The sequence below is a fragment of the Pristiophorus japonicus genome, chromosome 10 (genome assembly GCF_044704955.1).
Source record: "Pristiophorus japonicus isolate sPriJap1 chromosome 10, sPriJap1.hap1, whole genome shotgun sequence".
NCBI lineage: Eukaryota > Metazoa > Chordata > Chondrichthyes > Pristiophoridae > Pristiophorus > Pristiophorus japonicus.
The window spans coordinates 16851735-16868979 of NC_091986.1; positions in this window are offsets into that span (position 1 = coordinate 16851735).

Here is a 17245-nt window from a genome sequence, read left to right on the forward strand (position 1 = left end):
TAAAACGACTGACCAATCCAATTCTGCCAATTTCCCGCTGAGCAGCCTAGGCTAAAGTCACCCTGCCCCCACATCCCCATCCCTAACAGTGTTCACTCAGAATTTTAATTTAACACAATGTATCGAAAACATTGCAAAAATAAAATCTTTCCTTTTTTTCCATCTTTTGTGTCTCACAGTAGCTACTTATAAACTTCCTGCCTGATTTTTCACAGTGGTGTTGTAGTTTGACAGGGTGAATACCTACAATTCCCATGATACATCTCTCTCAACACAGCGAATCTGTCAAAAGCAGCTGGATATCCATGACAACCCACATCAACTGTTCAATCCAAGGCCCAAGTTCCACACAGAAAGGCAAGCCAATGTGGGAGCATTTCTATAGTTATATAACTGATGTTAATGGGTAAGTCGAGAGATTTTTTTTCAAATCTGTGTAATTTTTAAAGGGCTTGTTATATTATTTTGCATATAAATCTCCTTGCCATATCCAGCACGTTAGCAGTGTATAGATGTTGCAGGAAATTTAAGTGGAAGTCATTTGTGCACTTGTGCACTTTTAAAATAGAGTTTCCGAGAGGAGCTTCCGACCACATAGCCGCTCCATCACCAATATCGCTTACTTCCACCTCTGTAACATCGCCCGTCTCTGCCCCTGCCTCAGCTCATCTGCTGCCGGAACCCTCATCCATGCCTTTTTAACTTCTAGACTCGACTATTCCAACACTCTCCTGGCTGGCCTCCCATCTTCCACCCTCCATAAACTTGAGTTCTGCAAAATCTCTGCTGCCCGTATCTTAACTCATCATTAAGTCCCGCTCACTCATCACCCCTGTGCTCGCTGACCGACATCGGCTCCCGCTCCAGCAACTCCTTGACTTTATCATTCTCATCCTTCTTTTCAAATCCCTCCGTGGACTCGCCCCCCTCTCCCTGTCTCTGACTTGTCCTCCAGCCCTTCAACCCCCCCCCCCACGCAGATATCTGCTCTCCTCTAATTCTGGCCTCTTGCGCAACCCTGGTGTTAATCGCTCCACCATTGGCGGCCGTGACTTCAGCTGGCTAGGCCCTAAGCTCTGAAATTCCCTCCCTATATCTCGCTGCCTCTCGACCCCTTCCCTCCTTGAAATGCTCCTCAAAACCTACCTGTTTGGCCAAGCTTTTTTTTCATCTGCCCTTATGCGCTCAGTGTCAAATGTTGTTTGATAATGACCCTGTGAAATGCCTTTGGATGTTTTACATACGTTAAGGGTGCAATATAAATGCAAATAATTGTTGTAATTGTTTCCTGACACTTTTTTCAACCTACCCATGATCTGCCCATTGAGTCCTCACTGGCCACATTTGCATATATCAGAGTGCGAGCCAGTGGTGTACTGGCTGCCAATTTTGCTGGCATAACACAGCTATTGCACTCTAGGTAGCAGACTGAGATTCATGAGGTGCAGCAGCTGTCAAGATCAGCTGATCAAGGCAGAAGTGAGGAGTTTGAGAGCTTGAAGTGGCTGGACAATTTATGCAGTGATTTCTTGCAGGTTGGAATTGTTTTTCGAACATGCAATTTTGTTGCATTTGCCTCCACAGAGACCGAAAGTTGCTTCTGACCACCTCTCATAAGTTCAGCCAATCGGAACATTTTCAGACCCTTGCCCCACAGTCAGAACCTCTCGGGAGCAGTTTTGGCTTTTCCTATGGATGACAGTTTGCCTATATTGATTAGACCAACTGGTGTTAAAAACAAACTTTTGAGTTAAAAACATTGTAGTAATACCAGAAAATAGAAAATGTGAATAAATGAAATCTCTGTTTTAACCAAGAAAATGCTTCTTAGCATTTACACTAATGCAAAAGCAAACTACTGCGGATTGTAAGAATAAGAGTGTTTAGTAATGATAACATTGATTCTGTACATATATATAAAAATGTTAAAAGTGTAGATTATACGGAAAGGCTGCAGTTTCGAAATAAACAAAATGGATACCTTCCCCCAAGTTCATAGAAAAATAGAAACATAGAAAATAGGTGCAGGAGTAGGCCATTCGGCCCTTCTAGCCTGCACTGCCATTCAATGAGTTCATGGCTGAACATGCAACTTCAGTACCCCATTCCTGCTTTCTCGCCATACCCCTTGATCCCCCTAGTAGTAAGGACTTCATCTAACTCCCTTTTGAATATATTTAGTGAATTGGCCTCAACTACTTTCTGTGGTAGAGAATTCCACAGGTTCACCACTCTCTGGGTGAAGAAGTTTCTCCTCATCTCGGTCCTAAATGGCTTACCCCTTATCCTTAGACTGTGACCCCTGGTTCTGGACTTCCCCAACATTGGGAACATTCTTCCTGCATCTAACCTGTCTAAACCCGTCAGAATTTTAAACATTTCTATGAGGGCCCCTCTCATTCTTCTGAACTCCAGTGAATACAAGCCCAGTTGATCCAGTCTTTCTTGATAGGTCAGTCCCACCATCCCGGGAATCAGTCTGTTGAATCTTTGCTGCACTCCCTCAATAGCAAGAATGTCCTTCCTCAAGTTAGGAGACCAAAACTGTACACAATACTCCAGGTGTGGCCTCACCAAGGCCCTGTACAACTGTAGCAATACCTCCCTGCCCCTGTACTCAAATCCCCTCGCTAGGAAGGCCAACATGCCATTTGCTTTCTTAACTGCCTGCTGTACCTGCATGCCAACCTTCAATGACTGACGTACCATGACACCCAGGTCTCGTTGCACCTCCCCTTTTCCTAATCTGTCACCATTCAGATAATAGTCTTTCTCTCTGTTTTTACCACCAAAGTGGATAACCTCACATTTATCCACATTATACTTCATCTGCCATGCATTTGCCCACTCACCTAACCTATCCAAGTCACTCTGCAGCCTCATAGCATCCTCCTCGCAGCTCACACTGCCACCCAACTTAGTGTCATCCGCAAATTTGGGGATACTACATTTAATCCCCTCGTCTAAATCATTAATGTACAATGTAAACAGCTGGGGCCCCAGCACAGAACCTTGCGGCACCCCACTAGTCACTGCCTGCCATTCTGAAAAGTACCCATTTACTTCATGTCTCCTGGCTGGGCAGAGCTCAAGGGACAAAGGAAGCATGGCTTTGAAACTCACCAAACTAAAAAAGGTGTTAATCGGAAAGCCATTAACCTAATCAAGGAATGGCACCGGCCCTCCAGACAGACACATGTATAAGGAGAAGCCAATCAGGAAATGCTCTGGTACCAAGACCCAATCCTGAGGCTTTCTGAGAAACAATGGCCTTAAGGGGTATAACAACCCAAGCAAAGATTGCTGGGTCTCTCTTTTCTTAAGCACACGGCAAAAGCAGGACCTCCATCTACAGACAAGGAAGCAGGTCGTGTGCTTTGCCAGAGGGAAGTGACATATACCGTTTTATAAATCATTATTGTAACTTCATTATATCTGTTGTAACCAAGTAGATCCATAGGATAGCTGACAACTGCTGATAGATGAACATGTGTGTGTTTAATAAACTATTCCGAATTGTTTTAAAAGAATTGGTCTTGCTGTCAATTTCTTGCCAGAGATTTAGAAATCTTACAGGATGCTGGAAATCAAAACAGAAAATGCTGGGAGCACTCAGGAGCTCAGGCAGCATCTGTGGAGAGAGAAACAGAGTTAACGTTTCAGGTCAGTGACCCTTATCTTAGCATTCACATCCTCTTTTAAAATAGCCTTCATTCCTTCATTTGCTTTACAGTATTCATATATCTCTGCTATACCTTCATAATTTAATCCTTTATCTGTGAGTGGTCCTCTCATCTTCTTAACTATTCTTTTGCTTTGAATATGCTTATGCAAGCCCTTATTAGTTTTTCATATTATCTGCTGACTTTTTTAATCATATTTCCTCTTAAGCTCTGTTTCCACGTCCATTCTCTATTCCTTATGATTTTCTTTAATATTCTCCTTACTTATTTCACTTTGTATTCTCCTGTCAATTCATTTCGAGTCATGTTTGTATAACAGTCATTATCCTGCATGCTCAGTATTGGGCCTAAAATTCCGGTCGGAGGCTTTCTTCGGACGAACGCCTCTGACCCAAGAATTTATTACGGAAATACCTGGCGGTCACGGGCACGCCTTAGATTGCGGAGGGAGACCTTCTCTTCCCGCGCATCGGAGCATGCCCCCACCCTCCAGGTACTCGCTGAGAAGCTGGAGTCACGTGGGCCTGGACAACCAATCACGGTGCAGTATTCTCATTGATAGTAATGGCAACTCCGTATCTCCGAGTTCCCATTGTTATCAATGAGAGAAAATAAACACCCAAACACAACACAACAGACAAAAAAACCACCTCACAATTCCAAAACCGATTGAAATTAAAGTTAATCAATGTTTTTAAAAAATATATATATTTGGGATTTGTTTTTAAGTGTTTTAATAGGGTTTAAAATAAACTTACCTCAGTGGACAGGGTTTTTAACGTAAAAATGTGTTTTAAAATTTTATTTTTATATGTTTTAAAAATCTTATGCTGGTAAAGGTAGGCTATGTGCCTGCTTTCACCAGGCGGAAGACTTTGAAGGACATTTTCTGGGCAAGAGATGGACAAATAGCCCACTCTCACCCGCGCGAATGTCCTTCCTGTGGGGATGCAGAAGATCTGTCAAGAGATATCTTTACAAATCAGAAAAGCCGGTTTTGAAAACAGGCTTTTGCGAGGTATTCCGTACCCACCCAGCGAGACCGGGATTTCAGGGCATTTTGTTGGAACTAAACCAAAGTTAGTTTGAATACTTAATTTCAGATGGCTTTTAAGTACTTTCCTCATTGTCCTGAGTTAACCCTTTTGGTATCCCTAAAGCACTGTGCTCGAAGGTACTCACAACTTACATTTTTTAGCTCATATTCTAGACCTTTTGGGTATTCGCAATTTATACTAGGCTAGCGAGAATGCCTCATTAATGCAATCATGGTTTTCTTATCTCTTCATACAATGCTTTGTCTTATTTGTTTTGGCCAGGTTGTCTCTAGGAAACACCTCATGTTATCTCTGCTCCCTTCGCACAACACTGAGCAGTCTTCTGCAAACCTTCTTCCCGAATCTGTTGTATTGTAAATTGCCCCCATATTACGATGATTGCACTCAGCGCATCCTTCATTTCACTGCTGCCTTGACCTCCTACTCTGCAAAGTGGGACACTGGCTGCGGGATTACTTTCCTGTTCATTCAAATGCTTGGCGGCAACTCTGCCAATTGGATATTTTAAGCTCCGATGGCATGAAAATGGGGCTCAGAGATAACTGCATGCAGAAACTGTCTCAAAATTATTTTCAATTGCTGTTCTTCCGTCAGTCTGAAGATTCCACATGACTGTAATCTGTGAAAAATCTTTGTTTTAATGTCATTTTGATTTTTAAAGTACTACAGTAAAAAAAAGCCATGTGTTTCGAGAGGTTGTTAAAGTGATTGATCACATCTCTCACTTTTTTTGTATCCGATACGTTTCAAACTAAATCAGATGATAAAGCTGAAATCTGCCAATCTTTTAGGTACACATGTGTAAACCAAGGCTGCAGTCAAAGAGCTGGAGATACATTAAATTGCTGCTGACTGCACAGCTGCAACAGCAAATTAAGCTCATGTTTGATCACATAGTTGGCATCCCAAATGTTTTGGGAGCAGTAGAGTGTTTATACTTTGTGCTACCTATCCCTGCTGTCACTAAAGCTGTTTATTGGAATCCTAAATAGTTTTACTCCTTCAATATGCAGGTGGTTTGTGATGTAAAGCACCAAACCATGAATGTCATTGCCAAGCTATGCTAGGGTTTGCATGTAGTAGATTATTATGCGTTATCATTTTTTTTTGCTAATGGCACAATCAGTGGTCGTGGAGCTAAGGATAAGTCGTTGACATATGAATTATTCTCCACTTGCAGCTGGCTTTACATTGTTATTCTTTATTTACCAACAGGGAGCAACAGCAATGGCCTTCAGAGCTGGTTGTCATTCTTGTAGCAAATCCTTAGTTGCTGATGAACAATATAGCGATTCACAGCATTCAACTCAATAGACTAGAAAGTATGCATAGTGATATGAGCGTTGACATTTAAAATACAGTAAGTAGCTTAATGCCTCAATTAAAACAATGGACAAACTAATTTCATATGAATGTACTAAACATCCATATGCTGATATTACTCAGCATAATCAGGGACTTCAGTTACGTGGAAAGACTAGAAACACTGGGATTGTTCACCGTAGAACAGAGAAGGTTAAGGGGAGATTTGCTCGAGGTGTTCAAAATCATAAGGTGTTTTGATAGGCTAAATTATGCTAAACTATTTCCACTGGCTGACGTGTCAGTAAGCAGAGGACAAAGACTTAAGGTAATTGCCAAAAGAAGAAGAAATAAGATATGCAGAATTTTTTTTTTTCACAGTGAGTTGCTATGATCTGGAATGCACTGCCTGAAAGAGTGGGGGAAGCGAAAGAGTGGGGGAAGCAGATTCAATCGTAACTTTCTAAAGGGAAATGTACAAATAATTGGGCACCGTTGAGATGCCCGTTTGCCCGGGGGGCATTAATACACTTTTTGCCCGGGCGGTGGGGGGAGAGATGGCGCTGTCCGTTCCCGGGAAATTGCCCGGGTGTTTGCCATGGCAACACCATGCCATGCGGGTAGCACCCCTGGCCGCAGCGTTGCCTGCGATGACGCCGACCACTTTCCGTCCTAATGGGGGGAAATTGCCCATCGGCCCACGAGGCTGGCACAGGCGTGTGTCGGCACCAGTGTTGCGGGTCATGAAGCGGGCCGACACTTGCTCACGGGTTGGAAGTTAACGGGGAAGTTGCCAGTGCCCCCGCCGCCTTACATTTTTTGCCGACTCTCGGGTCGGCTCACTTACCTTTCTTTTTGTGTGATCCGGGCTGCCGTCATGCAGCCCAGCGCTCCGTTTTGGCTGCTGGGCTGCAGGCTTTGTACCACACTGCCCTGGTGGACTACTGGAGGCCATCAGAGGCCTTACAGAGTTCGCAGCGGACCTCTGCTTGAAGCGAAGGGGAGAGCTTTGAAGCTCGTCGGGGTTACATGGAGCATCCGCGTAGCGCTGCCGATCGTGCCCCGTTAATGCCGCTGGGACCGTCCTTAAAGGAGATTGTGCTCCGCTTCATGTAAGGGGCGGTAAGCCCAATGAAGCAGCCGGGGCGAGACTTCCAAGCCAGGGTGAGGAAGTCCCGGCCCAAGCATGTTGCCAGCCCCAATCGGGGCACAGGGCGATTTCACCCCCTTGAAGAGGAGAGAATTACAGGGCTATGGGGAAAGAGCAGAAGAGTGGGACTAATTAGATAGCTCTGTCAAAGAGCCAGTACACTCACGATGGGTCAAATGGTCTCTGCTGTGCTGTAAGTTTGTATGATTCTATCACTTTTAGCCTGTATTTGATGAAGTGAGCATCTGACACTTGGAAATGGGATGCAGCTGTCTATCATTTGGAAGATGCACTATGGAATAGTTCAGACAAAGATTGCTACCACTTTAATGTTCCCTGTACTTCAAGATATTCCTAGGAAGTCTAAAAAGCAGCTGCGTTATGTAGACCAGGTAAATCTTAACGCTTGATCGCTACTTTAGGATCTTAGCTAGAGTGCGCACTATAATTGACTTTATTATCTGTGCTGACAAAGGGAGCAGGGTATCATCCAGTGACTTCACCTGGTAGGTCCACTTAAATGTTAGTGGTTTGGATGCGATCCCGCTCGCTGTGCTTCCATCCGTAATAAAATAGTCCGCTGACACTCAGGCCCAGATTTTATTGTTCAAGTGCGGCTGGGTTCTGGGCATATCGCTGGTGGAGTCTGGCAGAAGATCTCCCTGGACTTGTTTTGTCAGCTCTCTCCAGGATTTTCTACGTGAAGTGACTGGGAACAAACAAAATGTTTGCCGATACAGTGGGTGCATTGTTACGGCATACAAAGAACGATGGTGTCCAATATTTCTGTGGCAAGGGAGGATGTATTTAAATTTTAACGGGATCAAAAGCTTTTGCAGTTGGTGCCATTTTTTTTTAAAATTCTAAATATTCTTTTAACTTTTACAGCAGCACAAAAAACATTGGCCACATTTCTCTGCAGCCAATCTCCCGTCAACTAGGGGAAGCATTCCAGCTCCTTCTGACTCCACTAAATATAACATGTCAGATCTTTTTTTCTTCGCAGCCTCCAGAGGTCCCTTTAAAAAAACACTGGTTAAGCAGCTCAAGGCCCAGAAATACTCGTCGGAGCTTGCAAGCTTTGACTAGACTACATTTACTTATGAGTCAGGTCTTAAATTGGTGCAGGAGTCTTTTTTCAAAATCAAACAAATTCCCCGACCAACTTAGCAGTGACCTGAGCACTGATGCAGATCAGGCATGGATCTCTGCACTTCAAAGAATTTGTTATCGTGATGCCCATTTTATGCCTATAAAATGGATGCAATTGTGTTGAATTGCAGCCCCATTACGAGGGATGACCAAAGGTTTACAGAGACTTTGGAAAAATGGCTTCTGAAGTCACATCCACCAATAGAGGAGTGAAGGGAGTTGGGAATGCACAAGAAGCCATATTTGAAGGAACGCAGAGTTTTAGGAAGATAGTTGGTCTGGAGGGCATTACAGAATGAGGAAGGGATGAGAATATGAAGGGATTTAAACACATTTTAATTTGGAGCCAGTGGTGGACCGGGAGCAAATGCAGGACCACAAGCACATGAGTGATGGGTGAGCAGGACTTGGTGCATGTTAGGATAGGGACAGCAGAGTTAATGGTGCTGCAGAACTCTCACCTGCTGGCAGATTGGGTGGAGAGATCTATGACACAAGGCTTCATTGAACTCATTGCTGCCCTCGGATATGATTCCATGCAGACAAGTGGATATGTGAAGGAGTGCCAAGATAGTGGGAGTCATGATGCCAGTTCTGGTTGGCATTGTGGGTTAGCCTCTCCAGAGCAGAACAGTGCAGCATTGTCCAGAGGGAAATGGCGTTCCAGCAGTGTGCTGGACTTTGTTACAAGGATTGGTTGAGTGAAGTCCTTTTAAGATATCAGTGTGATAAGAGATGCAGTAGGAAGTGTATTCATTCACAGGATGTGTCACTGGCAAGGCCAGGATTTATTGCCCATCCCTAATTGCTCTTGAGAAGATGGTCTCTTGAACCACTGCAGTCCCTGTGCTGAAGGTACTCCCACAGTGCAGTTAGGGAGGGAGTTCCAAGATTTGACCCAGCGATGATGAAGGAACTCCGATATATTTGCAAGCTAGGATGGTGTGTGACTTGGAGGGGAACATGGAGGTGATGGTGTCCCCATGCACCTGCTGCCCTTCTAGTTGATAGAGTTCACGGGTTTCAGAGATGCTGTTGAAGAAGTCTTGGCGAGTTGCTGCAGTGCAGCTTGTAGATGGTACACACTGCAGCCACGGTGCGCCAGTGGTGGAGGGAGTGATTGTTGAAGGTGGTGAATGGGGTGCCGATCAAGCGGGCTGCTTTGTCCTGGATGGTGTTGAGCTTCTTGAGAGTTTTTGGAGCTGCACTCATCCAGGCAAGTGGAGAGTATTCCATCACACTCGGAACTTGTACCTTGTAGATGGGGAAATCAGGAGGAGAGTCATTTGGCTTCTAGCCTGCTCTTGTAGCCATAGTATTTATGTGGCTGGTCCAGTGAGATTTCTAGCCAATGGCATGTTAATCGTGGGGGTTTTACCGATGGTAATGCCATTGAACGTCAACGGGTGGTGATTGTCTGGCACATGTATGGTGCGAATGTTACTTGCCCCTTATCAGTCCAAGCCTGACTGTTGTCCAGGTCTTGCTGCAAGTGGGCACAGACTGCTTCATTTTCTGAGGAGTTGCGAATGGCAGTGAACACTGTGCAGTCATCAGCAAATATCCCTCCTTCTGACCTTACAATGGAGGGAAGATCAAAAGCAGCAAACCTGAGGACTGGAAGAAATTTAGAATTCAGCAGAGGAGGACAAAGAGTTTAATTAGGAGGGGGAAATAGAGTATGAGAGGAAGCTTACTGGGAACATAAAAACTGACTGCAAAAGCTTCTACTGATATGTGAAGAGAAAAAGATTAGTGAAGACAAATGTAGGTCTCTTGCAGTCAGAATCAGGTTATAAGAAAAGAGGGAGAGAGAAAACGGGTAATTATAGACCGGTTAGCCTGACATCAGTAGTGGGTAAAATGTTGGAATCAATTATTAAAGATGAAATAACAGCACATTGGAAAGCAGTGACAGGATCGGTCCAAGTCAGCATGGATTTATGAAAGGGAAATCATGCTTGACAAATCTTCTGGAATTTTTTGAGGATGTAACTAGTAGAGTGGACAAGGGAGAACCAGTGGATGTGGTGTATTTGGACTTTCAAAACGTTTTGACAAGGTCCCACACAAGAGATTGGTGTGCAAAATTAAAGCACATGGTATTGGGGTTAATGTACTGACGTGGATAGAGAACTGGTTGGCAGACAGGAAGCAGAGAGTCGGGATAAACAGTCCTTTTCAGAATGGCAGGCAGTGACTTATGGGGTGCCACAGGGCTCAGTGCTGGGACCCCAGCTTATACAATACACATTAATGATTTAGATGAAGGAATTGAGAGTAATATCTCCAACTTTGCAGATGATGCTGGGGATTGGGGGGGAGTGGGGGGGGGGGCGGTGTGAGCTGTGAGGGGGATGCTAAGAGGCTGCAGGGTGACTTGAACAGGTTAGGTGAGTGGGCAAATGCATGGCCGATGCAGTATAATGTGGATAAATGTGAGATTATCCACTTTGGTGGCAAAAGCAGGAAGGCAGAATATTATCTGATGGCGGCAGATTAGGAAAATGGGAGGTGCAATGAGACCTGGGTGTCATGATACATCAGTCATTGAAAGTTAGCATGCAGTACAGCAGGCGGTGAAGAAGGCAAAGAGTATGTTGGCCTTCATAGCTAGGGGATTCGAGTATAGGAGCAGGGAGGTCTTACTGCAGTTGTACAGGGCCTGTGTGAGGCTTCACCTGGAATATTGTGTTCAGTTTTGGTCTCCTAATCTGAGGAAGGACGGTCTTGCTATTGAGGGAGTGCAGCGAAGGTTCACCAGACTGATTCCAGGGATGGCAGGACTGACATATGAGGAGAGACTGGATCGACTTGGCCTGTATTCACTGGAGTTTAGAAGAATGAGAGGGGATCTCAAAGAAACATATATAATTCTGACAGGACTGGACAGGTTCAATGTAGGAAGAATGTTCCCGATGTTGGGGAAGTCACAGTCTAAGTATAAGGGGTAAGCCATTTAGACTGAGATGAGGAGAAACTTCTTCACTCAGAGAGTTGTTAACCTGTGGAATTCCCGACTGCAGAGAGTTGTTGATGCCAGTTCATTGGATATATTCAAGAGGGAGTAGATATGGCCCTTATGGCTAAAGGGATCAAGGGGTATGGAGAAAAAGCAGGAAATGGGTACTGAGGTGAATGATCAGCCATGATCTTATTGAATGGCCTAATCCTGCACCTATTTTCTATGTTTCTGTGTTTCTATGATGAAGTAGGTGGAGATGGTTGGGCCTAGGATACTGCCTTGAGGAACTCCTGCAGCAATATCCTGGGGCTGAGATAGTTGACCTCCAACAACCACAGCCATTTCCTCAGTGCTAAATATGACTGTAGCCAGTGGAGAGTTTCCCACTGATTGACTTCAGTTTTACTAGGACTCCTTGATGCCACACTCGGTCAAATGCTGCCTTGATGTCAAGGGCAGTCACTCTCACCTCACCTCTGGACTACAACTCTTCTGTCCATGTTTGGATGAAGGCTGTAATGACATCTGGAGCGGAGTGGTCCTGGCGGAACCCAAATTGAGCATTGGTGAGAAAGTTATTGGTGAGTAAATGTCGCTTAATAGCTTTGTCCACGACTTCATCCATCATTTTGCTGATGATTGAGAGTAGACTGATGGAGTGGTTGGATTTGCCCTGCTCTTTGGACAGGACATCCCTGGGCAGTTTCCCACTTTGGTGGTTAGATGCCAGTGTTGTAGGTGTTCTGCATGTGCGCATCACCTGTGCCATGACTGAAGCTGATGATTACTGGATGGACCACCGCCTAATCCGATCCATCATCGAGATCAACATAGCCCCAAAGCGGAGGGGCAGCAGAAGCAGTGCCACAAAAAATCAATGCCGGAGCACTTAAGGTCCCAGTTAAGAGAGTCCTATACAGCCAGTACGATACAAGGCCACACCCCACTGCTGGCCAAGAACGGGGCAACATTCAGCAAGGACACCAAGGCAGTCAGAGCCTGCTGGAAGGAGCACTTCGAAGATCTCCTCAATCGAGACTCTGCCTTTGACTCGAGTATTCTCGACTCCATCCCGCAGCACCACCTCAGTGAGACCCCAACACTGCACGAGATAGAAAAAGCCATAAGACAGCTTAAAAACAACAAGGCTACGGGTGCGGATGGAATCCCTGCTGAGGCATTGAAGTATAGCGGAGAGGCACTGCTGGCGCTGTCAACCGTGAGGGTCTATGGAGCGTCCTCCTCCGTTTTGAATGCCCCCAAAAGTTCATCATCATCCTCCGCCTGCTCCACGACGACATGCAGGCCGTGATCCTTACCAACGGATCGATCACAGACACATTCCACGTCCAGATCAGGGTCAAACAGGACTGTGTCATCGCCTCAACCCGCTTCTCAATCTTTCTCGCCGCCATGCTCGACCTCACAATCAACAAACTCCGCACTGGAGTGGAACTAAACGATTGAACAAGTGGGAACCTGTTCAACCTGCGCCGTCTCCAGGCCAGGTCCAAGACCACCCCAACCTCTGTCGTTGAGCTACAGTACGCGGACGACGCCTCCGTCTGCGCACAGACAGAGGCTGAACTCCAGGACATAGTCGACATATTTACTGAGGCGTCCGAAAGCATGGGCCTTACGCTAAACATCCGTAAGACAAAGGTCTTCCACCAGCCTGTCCTCGCCGCACAGCACTGCCCCCCAGTCATCAAGATCCACAGCGTGGCCCAGGACAACGTGAACCACTTCCCATATCTCGGGACCCTCCTATCAACAAGAGCAGGTATCGACGACGAGATACAACACTGCCTCCAGTGCTCCAGTGCAGCCTTCGGCTGCCTGAGAAAAAGCATGTTTGAAGACTGTGCCCTCAAAACTGCCACCAAGCTCAGGGTCTACAGGGCTGTAGCAATACCCGCCCTCCTGTATGGCTTAGAGACATGGACCATGTACAGCTGTTACCTCAAGTCGCTGAAGAAATATCACCAACGATGTATCCGCAAGATCCTACAAATCCCCTGGGAGTACAGGCGCACCAACATCAGCGTCCTTGTCCAGGCCAACATCCCCAGCATAGAAGCACTGACTACACTCGATCAGCTCCGCTGGGTCGGAGATATAGTTCGCATGCCAGACACGAGACTCCCAAAGCAATTGCTCTACTTGGAGCTCCTTCATGGCAAACGAGCCAAAGGTGGGCAACGGAAACGTACAAGGACACCCTCAAATTGGCTGCCTTATTTCGATATTACAACAGTGACTACAGTAAGGACACCCTCAAAGGCACCCTGATAAAGTGCGACATCCCCACTGACACCCGGGATTCCCTGGCCCAAGACCGCCCTAAGTGGAGGAAGCGCATCCGAGAGGGCGCTCCGCTCCTCGAATCTCATCACCGAGAGCGTGCAGAAACCAAGCGCAGGCAGCGGAAAGAGCGTGCAGCAAACCACTCCCACCCTCCCCTTCCTTCAACGACTATCTGTCCCACCTGTGACAGAGTCTGTGGCTCTCGTATTGGACTGTTCAGCCACCAAAGAACTCACTTCAGGAGTGGAAGCAAGTCTAGAAGCAAGTCTTCCTCGATTCCGAGGGACTGCCTATGATGATGATGATGAGCTGTACTGGAACAGTTTTGCTAGGGGCATGGCTTGTTCTGAATCTTTCTCATTTAGTAATGTGGCAGTGTCGCACAACACAATGAGGGTGTCCTCAGTTTGAAGAAAGGAATTCACCTCCACAAAGACTGTGCAGTGGTTACTGCTACCAATACTGTCATGAATAGTTGTGTCTGCGACAGGTAGATTGGTGAGGACAAGGTCAATTAGGTTATCCTTCGTGTTGGTTCTCTCACCACCTGTAGCAGGCCCAGTCTGACAGCTTTGCCCTTCAGGACTCAGCCAGCTCAGTCAGTAGTGGTGCTGTAGAGTCACTGTAGGTGATGGACATTGAAGTCCCCTACCCAATGTTCATTATGTGCCCTTGCTGCCTTCAGTGCTTCTTCCAAGTGGTGTTCAACATAGAGGAGTACTGATTCATCAGCTAATGGAGGGCTGTAGGTGGTAATCAGCAGGCGGTTTCCTTGCCCATGTTTAACTCGATGGCATGAGACATCATGGGGTCCGGAGTCAATGTTGAGGATTACCTGGGCCACTCCCTCCCAACTGTATACCACTGTGCCATCACCTGTGATGGTTCTGTCCTGCCGGTAGGTACAGATGGTGAAAAATGTCTGTGATGTTGGCTGAAAGGTATGATTCTGTGAGTATGACTATGTCAGGCTGTTGCTGGACTAGTTTCAGGGACAGTTCACCCAAGTTTGGCACACATCCCCAGATGTTAGTGGGACCACTTTGTAGGGTGTGCCTTAATCGTGCCCGAATCCAGCGCCGAGATAGATGCCGGGTGGTCTGTCCGGTTTTATTCTTTGTCAGACTTTGTTTTAGTGGTTTAGTACAACTGAGTGGCTTGCTAGGCCATTTCAGAGGGCAGTTAAGATTCAACCACATTGCTGTGAGTCTGGAGTCAAATATAAGCCAGACTGGGTATTTCCTTCCCTGAAGGACATTAGTGAACCAGATGGGTTTTTATGACAATCCAGTAGCTTCATGATCACGATTATAGATACTCGCTTTTTATTCTAGATATATGGTGGGATTTTAGCTCATGTCTCCAGATCATCAGTCCAGGCCTCTGGATTAATAATCCTCTTGAATTCCATTTTGAATGTTTGACCTGCTGTAGCATGGACTTGCTTGGAATGCAATGGAATAACTACACAGTTGTCTTTTTGTGTCCTTCAAACATGGCAGCAGTAAATGTGTAACAGGTTGACAGACAACAGTTTATAGCAATGCACACTTGGGCCATCTACTTAGTATATGCTAACAAATACAGCTTGCATTCATATAGCACCTTTAACATAGCAAAACATCTCAAGGCGCTTCATAGGAGCATTATCAAACAAAATCCGATGCCAAGCCACGTATGGTGATATTAGGATAGGTGAACAAAAGCTTAGTCATAGAGGTAGGTTTTAAGGAGTGTTTTAAAGGAAGAAAGCAGTAGAAAGGCGGAGAGCTTTAGGGATGGAATTCCAGAGCTTGGGACCTAGTCAGCTAAAGGCACAGCCACCAGTGGTGGAGCGATGAAAATCGGAGATGCGCAAGTTGCCACAATTAGAGGAGTGCCGAAATGTAGGAGGGCTGTAGGGCTGGAGGAGGTTACGGAAAAAGGGAGGAAAGAGGCTGTGGAAGGATTTGAAAACAAGGATGAGAATTTAAAAATTGAGGCTTTGCCGGACTCAGAGCCACTGGAGGTCAGTGAGTACAGGGGTGATGGGTGAACGCAACGTGATACAGGCAGCAGCGTTCTGGGTGAGCTCAAGTTTCCAGAGGCTGCAAGGTGGGAGGCCAACCAGGAAAGCGTTGGTGGTAACGAAGCCATTCAATAATCTTACTGTGGCAAATTTCTTCAGGTCTGTCATCTGTTTCTGCACTTGCATGTCACTATAGGTGCTCTTGAACGTTTGAACATTTCTGTGCTCGTTCGCTTACAGGAAAAGGTGGCTTACAACAACTGGGAGCAAATGTGGAAATGAGCAATACCCCAAATTTCTGCTATCTGACAGCTTTTCAGGACGCCAACTGAACATTATTAGTGACAACTGTACATGGGAGTAAGAAAGGGTGAAGCACAAGTCCTACCCCAAGTATCATCCTTGCTTTGTCGTGTCTTCTCCCCACCATTCATTCACTAACTCCCCCAATATAAGCATACATTGAACCACACCATAAGAACACAAGGATTAGAACTCCCTTCGCCTGAATCCATGTCCACGGGTGTTCCTATGATGTACATAGGACCCGGTGCAATTTTAACAGTCTGCTGGCTCGAGTGTGCGCTATGGATGCTCCACTCAGTAAAACCTGTCTGGCACGGGGATGAGGCTTGAAAAGGTAAATGGTAAAATTATTTTTGTGGGGTCAGAATGAGGAGAAGACCTCCTCTCCAGCCTCCAAAAGAATAATGTGGACGATTGCTGCCCACAAGTTTCCTCCATGATGGCACCATTCTCCTGCCCCCGCCCACCACCGCCCCCCCTCTCCACCACCCACCAGACCTACCTTCCTACCAGCTGATTCAGCCTCTGGGCTGCCCGATCCTTCGCCGGCCCCGGGGCTTGTGAGCTACATCGGGGACGCTTGTTGAGGCCATGCAGCTGGCCGGATGTATGTTAGTGAGACACAGCCCTCGAAATGGACTGAGCCTTCCCGCCGGAGGATCAGGCAGATGGCTGGCCCGCCTGATAGTTCAACTCCTTCCCATCGCTTTGCCATGTGAGCCACTGTTTTGAAGAATTTGTTTTCCAAGCCAGTGTTGTAACATATGTTCCACTTCTGTTTGCGTAGGATTGCCCCAGGAGCCAGTCATCAGGAAACGGAGTGCCACAGAAACAAGCAACACTTCACAGGAGCTTACATCATTCATTTCATTTGTGACAAGACGAGCACAGCTCGATGATTTCGAGAGTAAGCCTTGAGAGGTGTGTATTGGGGTGAGTCAGGGAGCCCACATGCAGAAGAACAAATAGAGTTGGCAATGTGGCAAGAGTGGAGCTGGTACCAGCTGGCTGGAGGGCCAGCCTGCCTCCTTCATCAGCTACAGAGCCAATAGATTTGGATCTCACAAAGCTTGCCAACAAAAGAAGATTGCTACCTGAGCACAATTACCTGCTTTACAAAGAAGAGTGTGCTTAGGAACCTGATGTAATCCACTAGACATATTTCTGCATACCCGCTTCTTGGTAATTTAATCTATCCCAGAATATGGGACAACTCCAGGGCCATCTGCAGCTGAGCCCCCTTTGACAGGGGACTTAATCCAAGTCAGGGTATCGATCGTGAATACTTAGAGTGCTGGGTGGGGTGCTTGGGTT